General features: G+C 56.1%; 1 pseudogene; it reads right to left on the reverse strand.

Moving 5' to 3' along the window:
- The window catches only part of LOC119092322 (twitchin-like), a 29,532-nt pseudogene that overhangs the window by 4,210 nt on the left and 11,314 nt on the right, over nucleotides 1-14,008 (reverse strand).

Raw genomic sequence — 14,008 nt, forward strand, 5'->3', positions numbered from 1 at the left:
CGCCGTGACAGTGGTGAAGACGTTGAGCCAACATTGTGTCGGTGGTAATGTGCTGACTGAACGCCGTGATTATGGTAACGGCGCTGACCCAACATGTCAATAGGGGCTACAACAGTAGGAGCCTCCCGTGATGACAGTGGTGATCCGACCGGCCCACCCCGTCAGCAGCGCTGACGGTACTCCACTGACCCAGCACGGTGACGGTGGCGGTGGCCGAGTCGGAGCCGAGCTCGTTGCTCAGCGTCAGCGTGTATTTGCCCGAGTCGGAGCGCAGCGAGAACGGAATGTCCAGCGTGGTCTGCTGGCCGTACGTCATCAGCTCCACCCGGTCCGACGGCTTCAGCACTTTGCCGTTCACCTTCCATTCCACCTACACAGAACAAAACTCCAGTGTTACGTGGAATTCGTTCAGGCAGCTGTAGATTTCAGAGTTTTTGAAACAAGGATCGTTGTCGTCGCGTTCGGCATCAAAGCAACGGTCGGTAATGTAATGACATTCGCATAGTAATTATAACCGATGGGTGAATCGGCAGCGAGCGGAGGTAGAACTGAACGCCAAGCTGCCTTTGTCAGACGTATCTCACCTTGGGTTTCGGAGACCCTTCGATGGGGATGTTGTACTGAACCCTGGTTCCAGCCCGAACAACCAGATCCTCAAGAGCGTGCTTGTTGAAGGATGGTTTCACTGGGGAGACGCAGAACAACTTCAGATTAAGTCGCAAATGCGAACAGCGTGTACTACATCTATGCACTTGTCAAACAAAGAGAATGCACATTTCTTGGTGCTACCCACAGCGACGTCAAACGCTCGTAGTCACTGGCCCGGACTGAAAGCTGTTTCATCCCGCTTCAGCAACGATGGCTGCTCTGTCCGTTCAACAACAGCGTAGGACGGCCGGGCGGCACTCACCGAAGCGCGGCTTGGCGACGACGCTGGCGCTGGGTTCGCTGGGCTCGCCGGGGCCAGCCTCGTTAACGGCGATCACGCGGAACTGGTACTCCTCGCCCTCGGTGAGGTCGGGGGCGGTGCCGCGCGTCTGGTCACCCGGCACCTCGGCCGCCTTCTCCCACACTCTGCGGCGACGGTGCGGGGTCAGGTCAGAGGTCAAGTCAGGGCGGCGCAGGCGGCACGCCCAGAATTAGCGGCTGGCACGGACAGCCTCACAAATACAGATATATAATATCGATATATAAATACAAATATAATAATATATTACCATTAATGGCATAAGTGAAATGGAAGGAAAACAAAAGCATGTTCATTTGAAAGCTGTGCAGTGCTTTCTGAGGTGCATTTTGATATGACATGAACAAACCAATACTGCTTACCCGAACTTCGGCTTTTTCTCGATGATGTACTTGGCAACAGGCGAGCCGCCATCCTCCTTCGGGGCCGTCCATTCCAGGTCGACATGGTCCTTGTCCCAGTCGGTGGGCTGCGGAGGCAGGACCTCGTCAGCGCAGACGACGCGAGCAGAGGCTAGTCGGTGAAGCCCACCGTCGCCAGGATGGAGTTATCCCGCGACGTTACGTCTCAGCACCACCACCAAAAGCATACCTCACCGCATTAGCACCCACTTGGATCCAACCAAATAAACGTTCCCAACGCGCGCGCCGTTCAAGATGATCGCATTTACAAAATCATTAATGGCCCATCTGATCTAAAGGCGGCTAAGCCAAGGTCGCGACAGATCAGTTCCATCGGCTGGTGGCACCGCCAGAGGGCGGGCGCGGGTGGGCGTACCTGCGGCTGTCCCGGCTTGTCGGGCTTCTTGAAGGGGTCCTTGGCGGTGATGGACTCGGTGCCTGTCAGCGGCTGCGACTGGCCTGACCGGTTCACCGCGCATACGCGGAATTTGTAGTCGTGGTTCTCGATCAGGTGGTCCGCCCTGCGGTAGGACGTGGGGTGCAAGTTGGAACCAGGGCTGGACACATGAATGGTGACAGCGTAACGCGACGCGGCGGAGAACTTGTGGGGCCCTCCGAGTAGCAATTTGGACTGATAAAATGCAGACGAATAAAAGCTATGCGTTCAAAATTTTGTTTTAGATGGCGGTATACAGGCAGAACGTGATGAACATTCTTTCATTAGTCACATGATCGCCACGAGACAATTCCCAATGTCATGTGACAGCCATGCATCCTCTTTTGGATCCCCAGTCAAATCACATGACGAGGGCAGCAGCAAAACAACGAGCAAATGCACAACACCCCCAATGAATCCATCTAGTGCTGGTGATAGCATCGTAACGTGCATGTTACATTCCACAAACTTCACATCACAAGACCCACATAAGCCTGATCGACGGAAGCCCCGCGGCCGCGCCCTGCTGTTGACCACGGCAACAGCCACGCCCCCGCCACTCACTTCAGCTGGCACTTGGGGCTGTCGCCGACGGGCACCCAGCGGAATGTGTCCGCGTCCATCTTCTCCACGGTGTAGTGGGTGATTTCGGAGCCGCCGTTGTCCTTGGGTGGCTTCCAGCTGAGCGTGCAGCAGGACTTGGTGACGTTGGCGTACTGGAGCGGTCCCTGAGGTGGGCCGGGTACGTCTGCCGACCAGAGGAGCCACGTCAGCATGGGCGCCATACATTCAGCGCCTGTACATAATACCCGAACCCGAGCGGAAGCACACCCAGCTGCAGCCTGCCACAACGGAAACAGCAAAAGTCGGCGGGTATACGCTCATACTGGCCGTTACGTCAAAGACGGGATCGCAATACAAAACAATTGCGTCTTGAATGCGACTGTTAGTCCCCGCACATCACTGTGAGGCTAACCACTACTCGCCGCCAGTACTATCAATACAACACTTCCCACGCCGTCAGCGCCGGCGCCTGGCAGCACGCACCGGTGACGTTGACGTTGACGGTGACGGAGTCGGTGCCGTTGCGGTTGGTGGCTGTCAGCGTGTACTGGCCGTGGTCGGCGCGGCGGACGTTCGTGACGCGCAGCCGGATCAGGTAGTCCTCGGTGGTGATCTTAATCCGCTCCGACGGCACCAGGTCGATCTCCTGAGCGCGGTCGGCGATGGATGAGAAGCAGCACGACGATGACACGCGCACTAGAATCATGGCCGCGCTCGTGTACGGACGCAGAGAACGGCTCACAAACTACCACTGCGTACATCACAGCCATTCCTGTAGCAAATGTAACCACAATGAAAACATTAATGGTAGGATCGCATGAGAGCTGAACGTTATATATGCAAAGCTCTTTTCCAAGGAGCACGGTAAGCAGCTGTATACTTGGAACGGAAACGTGCTGAGCCTCCACGCGTTTACTGCGAGGCCTACCTGGAAGGACCAGGTCTTGGATGGCGGCGGCTCGCCGGCCACTGGGACGTCGTACTCGATCGACTGCCCGGCCCTCAGCTTCAGGTTCACCATGGCGTTACGGTCGATGCGCGGCGCCACTGCGTGCGAAACACGGCCGTAGTGAAGAGCGCCCGGAATCAGGGGTGCCACAAATACAGCATCCAGATCGCTCCGAGCCAGACGGCGACACGGGCCTAAGCAATCGTATTCGTCTCCAGGTTCAACAAATCAGCGTAGACATTTTCACACAAAGCACCACAACTGATCGTAAAGTTGTGGAACGTATATCCCTTAGCGCCAGTTGAAACTCTTTTCCTCATGATCCTGACAATCGTGCTTTTAGATACATAGCAACATCCCAGCCCTCTCGCCTCTAAAACCGGCTCACACGAGAATGGCAATACTTGCGCCGGGTTTTACTCATCCTTCAAGGGCATACCCAGAGGACATGCCAAAACGCGATCACGCCGGGGCGTCCTCCATCCCGGTGAGCCGACTCTGGTCCAAACACCCTCTACCAGTCCCGGCGGACCACTCACGGTTCTTGGGACGGGCTCGGTGCGGTCCGGTTGGGTCGGACGGCTCGCCCGGGCCCGCCTTGTTGACGGCCACCACGCGGAACTCGTACGTGTCGCCCTCGGTCAGGTCTGGCACGTGCGCCTCGGTCTTGTCGCCCGGCACGGTCACGGCGTCCTCCCACTTGGGGCTGCGGTTGGAGGACTGGGGTCAGCAGGCTCTCACGCGTCGAGGTCGACAGCGTCACACGCACTAAGGCCCGCGGGCTCACACATATATAAATCAGGAGGCCTCTACGGAATGAGGACTGAGCTTCCTTACATGTGATCGTAGAGTTGCAATGATGCGGATGGACGCTCTCAGGCAGGTCTGGCGATCAGAGAAGAGCTGACGCCATTCCTCCAAGTAAGACTAGATATGTCACAGAGGGCAACATCGGGAAAAAACATCGGAGGAGGTGAGCAAACCATGCCTGCAAACTTGGGCCTGACGCGCCTTTACGACTCGAAGACCCCTGTCACGGGTACCTCACCTGTTCTTTTCCCTGCGCTGGATCACGTACTCCTTGATGGGGTTTCCGCCGTCCGACTCTGGCGCCGTCCACTTCAGATCCACGAAAGTCTTGTCGAAGTCGGTGATCTCCGGGGTGCCAGGCTTACCAGGCTCGTCTGTGACGTCACGCAAACGTAAGCAAGTGGAAAGAGAGCGTGTTTAGTGCAGCAAAACATATTTGCGTTGAAAAAATATACCACGCTAGCGTTTGTGAGTTATCATATCCTGCCTATATATTTCTCTTACTTCTGTTTTACCTTCTTCTCATTTATGTCTTCGGAAGTTTTGACACTAGTTAAGACCACACCGGAAGTTCGCAACACTGGGTAAAAACGAGCGATAGGCACAACATACCCGAATCTGAGCGAGGAAGTTACCCCATGGACGCCTTTCATCACTACAGCTCCTCGCCGATGCAACCGTACTGAATACTCTGACACAGAGCCCATGCCTTCACCGTCATCTCCGCTGCCCACTCACCGAAGGGATTCTTGGCCTCAATGCCGTGATCGGTGGTCAGTGGCTCGGAGGCGCCCTCCTTGTTGACGGCGCGCACGCGGAACTTGTAGTGCTTGCCCGGCACCAGGCCGTCCACGTCGAACTCGGTCTGCGGTCCGTCCGTCTCTCCTGCCTTCACCCAGCGGCCTGCGGAGGGCGCCACCGGCGGTCGGTCAGCACGAGAGGCCGCGGGAGCGATGGAACGGGGTCGCCATCGCCGACAGACAAACGCCTATGCAATCACGAATTGTACAGATATGACAGCAGCAGCATGCTGTTCAGACACAAATGCTGCCTGCTGGAGGTTTAACAAGAGCTGAACGATCGCGTGCGTCTCCCAGACGTGTCCCTCCTGCCGCCGATGCCAGGTCGCGTTACCCACCGGTGGCCTCGTCCATCTTCTCGATGACGTATTTCTGGACGGGCTGTCCGCCGTCGTCGGCGGGCGGCTTCCAGTTGAGCTTGCAGCCCTGGGCGTGCACGTCTGAGACCTTGAGAGGCCCGGTCGGAGGCGCCGGCTTGCCTGCGCATAGCCGGAGTCACAGGTCAAACACCGTAGAGCTCAGGTCAGACAACGGAGGGGTCTCACAGGCCAGATGTGGGGGACAGATTACCAGATTGGTCAGGGATGACAGGGGGTCGTCGGCAGGGTCAGAGGAAGCAGACAGGTAATCGGACAGGTCAGAGAAAGCAGACGGATCATCAGACAGGTCAGAGAAGGCAGATGATTATCAGACAGGTCAGAGAAGGCAGTAGATTATCAGACAGGTCAGAGAAGGCAGATGATCATCAGGCAGGTCAGAGAAGGCAGACGGATCATCAGACAGGTCAGAGAAGGCAGACGGATCATCAGACAGGTCAGAGAAGGCAGCCAGATTATCGGCTGAAGCCGACAGATCGGACGGGTTAGCCCATAAGACAGAGCGCATTACTGAGCGATCGTTACCGCTGGCGTGACGAGCATGCGCGTACCTGACACCGTCACGTACCAGCACTACCAGTGTCCGCCAGCAGATATCCAAACAGCACCCAGCGGACGAGAGCCGCCAGCGGAGTGGCACGAACCGTGAACAACTGGCGACGCTTCCCAGACGCATGCCATTCCACACCCCGCGCGTCCGCCCGCGCTCGGACCGGCCACCCCGGCAGGTGACCGCCGGCCGCGTACCGAGCACGATGACCTCCACGTCAGCCGAGTCCGTGCCGTTGTCGTTCTCGGCGGTCAGGGTGTAAGTGCCGGTTCGGCGCGCGTGGCCATGCGCACCGTCAGCTTGATATTGTATCGGACGGCGTCAGCCTGCGGGGACAGACGCTCGGGTCCCACCGCCGGTGCAGAGCTGGTCCCATAGGGTCTTAATGGTGGTGTGCATTCCGCAGTGAACATCCCCATAGTACCGAACAGTGTTACGACATTACTGGGCACCACTTCGTCAACAATGTTAGGTATTGCGGCACTCATAGTTTGGTAGTGCAATGGTCGCAACAGCTCTACTCAGTCCGTAAAGTCACCAGACACGCAGTAGGGCGTACCCCGCGCCTCGCCGCCGAACAAACGACAATCACGGACACCGGCTCAACCCGCGCCGGACGCGCCCGCCCCCCACCGCACGAGCGGCCACGAGCTCACTCACTTGACGCGGTCGGCGGACGCGTGACAGGCTTCTGTTCAGCGTCCACTTCTTGCTGGGCGGCGGCTCGCCGGCCACGTCGACGTCGTAGCTGAAGTTCTGGCCGGCGCGGATCTGATCGGCCTCAGGTTGGTACGGTCGATCTTGGCGCCAGGTTGCGTGGCTTGGCGATGATCGGTCCCGTGGACTTGCTCGGCTCGCCGGGACCGGCGGCGTTGATGGCCTCACGCGGAAGTCATACGTCTCGCCCTCGGTGAGGTCCGGCACGGTGGCGGTCAGCTGGTCAGCCCGGCACCTGCGGCACGGTACGACACGACACGCGCTCAGAAGCCGGCCGGCACCTGCGGCACGGTAGACGACACACGCTCAGAGGGCGGCCGGCACCCGCGACACGGTACGACACGACACGCTCAGAGGCGGCCGGCACCCACGGCCGCGGTACGACACGACACGCTCAGAAGCCGCCGGCACCTGCGGCACGGTACGACACGACACGCTCAGAGGGCGGCCCCGGCACCCGCGACACGGTACGACACGACACGCTCAGAGGCCGTCCGCGCCTGCGTTACGGCACGACATGACACGTTCAGAGGACAGCCGGCACCTGCGGCGCGGTACGACACGACACGCTCAGAACCGGCCGGCACCTGCGGTACGGTACGACACGACACGCTCAGAGGGCGGCCGTCACCCGCGTACGTACGACACGCTCAGGGGGCGGCCGGCGCCCGCGCGCGGTACGACACGACAACGCTCAGAGAGCGGCCGGCACCCGCGGCGCGGTTTGACACACAACGCTCAAGGACGGCCGGGTCTGCGGCGCGGTACGACACGACACGCTCAAGGACGGCCACAGCACCTGCGGCGCGGTACGACAACATGCTCAGAGGGCGCCGGCGCCCGCGACCGGCGGTACGACACGCTCAGGGGCGGCCGGGGCCTGCGGCTTGGCACGGTACGGCACGCTCAGAGGGCTTTCGCCTTCGCTGGTGCTAACCGAGCATGCAACATGCCGTCAGTTGGCCCGTGGAGGTAGTGGGAAAATAATTTGTTATCATATCCTGCTGATCTGAGCAATTGCAGCGATTAGATCGAGTGTCAAGACATCATGGAATGCAATTTTTTTTAGCCCGTCGGCTATTATGAGCTTAGGTCATAACAGAAAAATGCCCGGTGTGGAAAATGAGCAGGTTTATTACCATCAGTAAGCAGCAATGTCTCATAATGAAATAAGTGCGTTGCCTTGAAGGCGTTGCACCAGCGAGGTGATGGCGGAGCTGACAAATACCACGTTAGACGAGGGCTTCTAAGCGGGGGGGGGGGGGGGGGGGGGAGGGGAGATGACGACTTGTCATACCGGGTAAGAAGGGGGATCCCGCCCGTCTCGTATTCCGGTCGCCATTTCTAAACGATCGTTTAGAGCAGCCTCAAATTTGGTGACGCTCTTTGTGACGTACGATTTTGCAGGTTGCTTACAAATTTGGAAAACAATGATCGCTCAAGTACAGTTCCAGAGCTTGATTTCGAGGAGGAAACATTGCTGAGATTTGACTTTCACTCGTCGATCAGCATGCATGTACAGTGTACAGTGTGTACATATTTGCATTTCTGTGCATATGGCTACACGAAGTGTCAGAGGCTAGATCAGGTAACGACTAGGGGTGGGTATATGGTGAAACATGGGTGAATAGGGAAGTAGGAGGGGGCAATGACGAACACTACCCCTGAGGGTACCGTGTCCGAAATTACCACATCAGTCGGAGCAGCCTCCCAACTACACGGCCACCAGTTGTAGAAGGGAAGGGATAATATCGGAAATGGGTTGAAGCGCGTTGGGTCAAATAAGTAGCTGTTCATTTGGCCATTGCAGCCTCATTGCTGTTTCAGGTGAAACAAGTATGCATGTTAACTATGCAAAAACAGCATTTATGTTTTGTTCAAGGAGGCTCCAAAGTAGCGAAGGCATGCCCTCATTTGAATACCCTGGGTACGCCCCTGGTGCAAACACTGGACATTACATTTACTGTGTTTTGCGGTTTTGCAAAACTGAAGACCATCCAGATTTTTTCGTTATTGCTGTCGCCATGCCAACCAAGCTGCATCAGCAGCAATAGCCCCCCCTGGCCGAAAGCGGGCGAAGTCCTCCGTTACGGCGCGTCTCGCGTACCTCGAGCGCCGGCACCCAGCGGCCCGACTTGTCCTTCTTCTCCACCAGGTAGCCGGTGATGGGGGCGCCGCCGTCGTTGGCCGGCGGCTCCCACTTGAGTCCACGTGGTCCTTGTCCCAGTCGGTGGCCTCCAAGTTGCCCGGAGGGCCTGGCTCATCTGAGGAGATTGGCATCATTTTTGTCGTGAGTTAAAGAGCAGCCAAAATATACAGGCTGACGTGAAATGGGACGCAGCGTCGTTGCGGGGTAGTTTGGCGTCAAATTTGGCGTAATTTTGTTGACAAAAACGACTGTCATTTGCCACTGGCGATGCACGGAACCCACACGCCGAAGAGCGCGCCCAGGTTAGGTATCCAGCGTCCAAAGAAAGAGCCAGGAAAACGGCGGAGTCAAACGCGTACACCAGCCTTGCCCAGTCGCTACGTGACGCCACACCATATTGCCAATCTGCTGAAACGCACGCCTCATCAAAGCGCTTGACATTGCGGGGGAGGCTGCTCACCGAACGGATTCTTGGCGACGATGGTCTGGGTTCCCTCGAGCGGCTCCGAAGCGCCCTCCTTGTTGACGGCCTTGACACGGAACTTGTACTCGTGACCCGGTGTCAGGTTGTTGATCTCGATCTCAGGCTTGTCGGAACGGCCGGCATCCAGACGCCCATCTCGGGGTCGAACTTCTCCACCTCGAAGTGCTCGATCGGGGTACCGCCGTCGTCCTTCGGAGGGTTCCATTTGAGCTTGCAGCCGTGCTTGTGCACGTCCGAGACCTGAGAACGAACATCCTCTCCGGCTTAGAACGAACACGTTCCGAAGCCTGGCATCGTTTTGTAACCGCGAGGATGGAGATAGAACGGTTTCCAAGCGAACGTTATATGATCACAGGGCGAAAGCTCGGGAGTAACACATAAATGGAGTTGCTCAGAGAATGAACGGGATTTCCTACCACAAATCAACCGCACTTATTGACTGATCACGTTTTTTACGCCACATCACAACATGCAACCTAGCACGCTTTCCACGTATGGTATATATATATATATATATATATATATATATATAGGGCTTCCTATATATATATGTATATATATATAGGGCTTCCTATATATATATATATATATATCTATATATATATATATATATATATATAGGGCTTCAAACCACGAATAAATCTTATGACCAAGAGGCCCGGCATCACAACAGCTCATGTGTAAACGCGAGTGATCTCACTTTGAACACGAGAGGAAAGAGAACGTCAATACATCTATTGACGACAATTGTGATCTCTCTTTAAATGAATCAATGACAACTGCCACCACCCTTCACGTGTCCTCTCGCCTTCTAGCCAAAGGCCACTCACGCTTGCATTTAAACTATCACAATTTCGAAGCCTACTGACCACAACAAATACACGAAGAAGTAGCAAGCTCCCGCACGGATAGGCTCATGCATCATTGTCACGGCTGTGCAGAGCGGTCGCCATGAACGTCTCGTCTCACCTCCAGCGGGCCCTCCGGCTTGGCGGGCTTGGACGTTATGGTGACCTTGACCGTGACCTGGTCCTTGCCCGAGCTGTTCTCGGCCGTGAGCGTGTACTCGCCCGAGTCGCCTCGGCGAGCGTTGTGCAGCACAAACTTGGTGTTGTAGTCCCGCGACTCGATTGTCAGCTGCTTGGTCGGTCTGCAGGAAGAGCGCGGAATGTTTAGCACGCTGGATTTTGCCAAAACTTTATGAAGATTTGAAGGAACGCGCGTATGTCTGCACGATGCAATCTTTCGCGACAGAGTACTGAAGAACTAAAACACATAATATACAATGTCACGGGCGAGCAAACATGATATTGGTGCTTACGAGCAGTTTTCAGCTCGCTGAAACAACAGACGCGACAGGATACAGGCCAAATAGATATGTTTTCAACGCACGTTAGGACCAACGTGTCGGGGCCGTATCTTTTAAAAGACGGAGCTTTGGATTCATGGACAGCTTGTTACTGAACACAAAACCTCGTCAAATGCCCTCTAGACCAACTTCACATTAAAAGCACTCCCTGAAGTCGAGACATAACGTTGATAATGACCGCGGACTTGGCCTGCCAGCGCAGCACCAGCCCAGCGTCAGGCCGCCGGCGCTTACTTGACTTCAGAGCCGTTTTTGAACCACTTGGTGGTGGGCGCCGGCTCTCCCGACACGTCCACGTCAAACTTGACCAGCGAGCCGGACGAGATGGTGACGTCACGCAGATTACGGCGGTCAATCTTGGGCGCCACTGAAATGACGCGCGCGGTGAGCCGGGCACCAGGGCGCAGTGTTGCCCGAAGCCCTGGTCCTACGTAACATGCCTCCCGCAGGCACGTACAGATCAATAGGGCCTCCGTTGATCGAAAGTACGAGCTATACGAAAGCACGTATAGTTCTGTACGCCATCGTGCGCACGCGTACTGACTCCAGTGCTATATGCTCGCTCACCCCACTTCACCTCATCTTCCCAGTCACATTTATCCAACAAGGGCTGTCGCCTGTAACACACGTAAGAACGTCGACAGCAGCAGTACGCCTTGACAAAGCATTCACCCTCACAAACCCAGCCAGCCCAGGCGAGCGGGTCGCCGGTACTCACAGAATCGAGCCTTGGCCACGATCGGCCTGCTCGGCTCGGACGGCTCCGAGGCGCCCGCCTTGTTGAGCGCGAGCACGCGGAACTGGTACTCGACGCCCTCGATCAGGTTGTGGACGGAGCCGGTGTTCTCCGGTCCCTCCAGCTCGCACGCCTTCTCCCACATCATTCTGGAGGGGCGCAGACCATATCAGCAGGTCGTAAACTGCCAAGGTCAACCCGGATAACGTGACGCACAGCTTCGCTTTTTGTCTTTTATTAATACTATTTTCGATAGTCTCTGATCAGTTAACAAGCTAAGCAGCGCAACAAGGCGCATGACAGTGCACTGAGTTTACTGACCCGTAGGAGTCGCGTTTTTCGATGATGTATCCGGTGATCGGAGAGCCGCCGTCGCTGACCGGCTCCTTCCAGGTCAGCTCCACGTGTGAGGTCGACCAATCGGTGGCCTCGGGCGCACCGGGCTTGCCGGGTACAACTGACAAGGCGGTTCAAGGTCAGAGTTGTCGCCTATGGGAGGTGAAGAACGGCTGGCACAGCCGGCATCTGACCACAATGTTGCCATTGAAGTCCACCCTGCGTTTGGACGCCCCATAAGTGAACCGCCGGCGAAGAATTCCTAATTTCATCGCATTCGGGTAAGACTGTTCAGAGCTCTTATAGAAGGGTCCGTAAACGCAGGACCGGGCGTGTAAACCCAACGTGGCTGCTTTTACACCGCCAAAAGGCACCCAAAAGTCATTTCAATCGCTGAAGCTGCAGTCACACAACCTCCCCTTAGAAGGTCCACTGACCGAACGGATCCTTGGCGACGATGGGTATCGAGGTCTGGAGCGGCTCCGACTCGCCCTCCTTGTTCACGGCCTTCACCCGGAAGTGGTACTCGTGACCCGGGTCAGTCCTTGACCTCGAACTCGGGCTTGTTGGAGGTGCCGGCCGGGATCCAAATGCCAACATCGGGATCAAACTTCTCGATGACGTATCCCTCGATGGGCTCAGCCGCCGTCGTCGGCGGGCGGCTTCCAGGCGAGCTTGCAGCCCTCCTTGTGCACGTCCGAGACCTCCAAGGGACCCTCCGGTGCACCGGGCTTAGCTGGCGTCAGCAAGAGCCCGTATCAGTGATGCGAGGGAAAAAGGTGTCTTCGATGAATGGTAGTTGAAAGACGACTCGTTGTACCAGGCTAGCTCCATGGTGCATACGGCCTTGAAACACTATATATATATATATATATATATATATATATATATATATATATATATATATATATGTAAAATCACAGATCATATGATGCATTGGTGCAATTGATCGAAACCGCTTCTTGTCCCGAACGAGGACATAGTAGCCTTTTTACAATTTACCACTGTGGCAAGCGCCAAAGACGGATAGCATTTTAAATCAAGTACACATAAAATGACTTAAAATGACAATAATGGCTTAAAGCTGCCACTGTTGGTCGGCCTTCAGATGCCTTATATAAAATACCCACGCGCAGCTTTGCATCCATATTCTCACGGCGCGTTATGCATCCCAAAGTCTCAGACGCCTCCCGCGGCCTGTTAGAGCCAGCCGTCCCTCGACCACACCCGCTGTCCCCGAGCAGCTGCCGGCCAAGCACTTACACACTACGATGACATCGACTTGGGCCTCGTCCTCGCCGTGTTCGTTGACCGCCTTGATGGTGTACGTGCCCGTGTCCGCCACGCTTCGGAGTGTCGTTGATATACTTGGTCCTGGAAATCGGCACAACCGTGGGAATGCGACATTGCTTGCAGCTCATCACTTCATTAACCCTGACTCTAGGTGGTTATATGACACGGAAGGAATGATACGGCCAACTGAGCGCCTACCTATGGAGTCAATTTTTATTGAAGACAAAACACATGAATTGATTGCTTAAGTGACACGGCAATCAGCGTCTTTACCAAGGACAGCTTCTTGCGCCACTTTTACCCCGGCCCAATATTCCGAAAAGTTGGCTAATTTTGTACGCACCCGCAGGCCAAATAGCACTGAAAGATCTGCTACGCGTCATGCAACGTCATGCCACGGCTGCCCGGTGCTGGATGTTTTGCCGATTTCCAGGGAAAACATCGTGTTGTTTCAAATAAGAACCGAATGTCCGACAATCGCTTTGAAACGAAACCAGCGTGCAAGTTCGCTAACTCATCAGCATGTTGAGATCACCAGTATCTATTTCACCCGGATATCAGTATCCGGGAGCACAACCTGCATGGCTGATCATTATCAGTACACAGCTCGGCACTGAAACGAGTCATTCGAAGAACATTATGATCCCACTTTTCGGGATGGGTATAGGTGTTTAGGCACCTACACCTTGTTTCTCCAATCGTCGCGAGACGGAAGGTCTGAATTTCCGTCGTCTGGAACACAGCACCCCCACAGTGGGAGCACGCAGCCCTCCACACCAGCCCACAAGCCGCACCCAGCCTAGACCCTGACCCGAGACCCTGCGCGCCGCTCACCTGTACGGCTCGTTCTCCACGCGGTTATGCGTGGTGGTCTTGATGGGCCGGCCGCCCTTCTGCCAGGTGACCTCTGGCGGCGGCTCACCCTCGACCTTGACATCGAACACGATCGGCTCGCCCTCCCGCACCGTCAGAGGTCGCAGGTTGCGCCGGTCGATCTTCGGCGCCACTGGCGGCACGTGCGGAGCGTGAGGGTGGCGGTGGGCCATCGCTGCTCACTGGACAGCCGGGCA

The sequence above is a fragment of the Pollicipes pollicipes genome, unplaced genomic scaffold, assembly GCF_011947565.3.
Source record: "Pollicipes pollicipes isolate AB1234 unplaced genomic scaffold, Ppol_2.1 Scaffold_3447;HRSCAF=4054_pilon_pilon_pilon, whole genome shotgun sequence".
In the NCBI taxonomy this organism is placed as follows: Eukaryota; Metazoa; Arthropoda; class Thecostraca; order Pollicipedomorpha; family Pollicipedidae; genus Pollicipes; species Pollicipes pollicipes.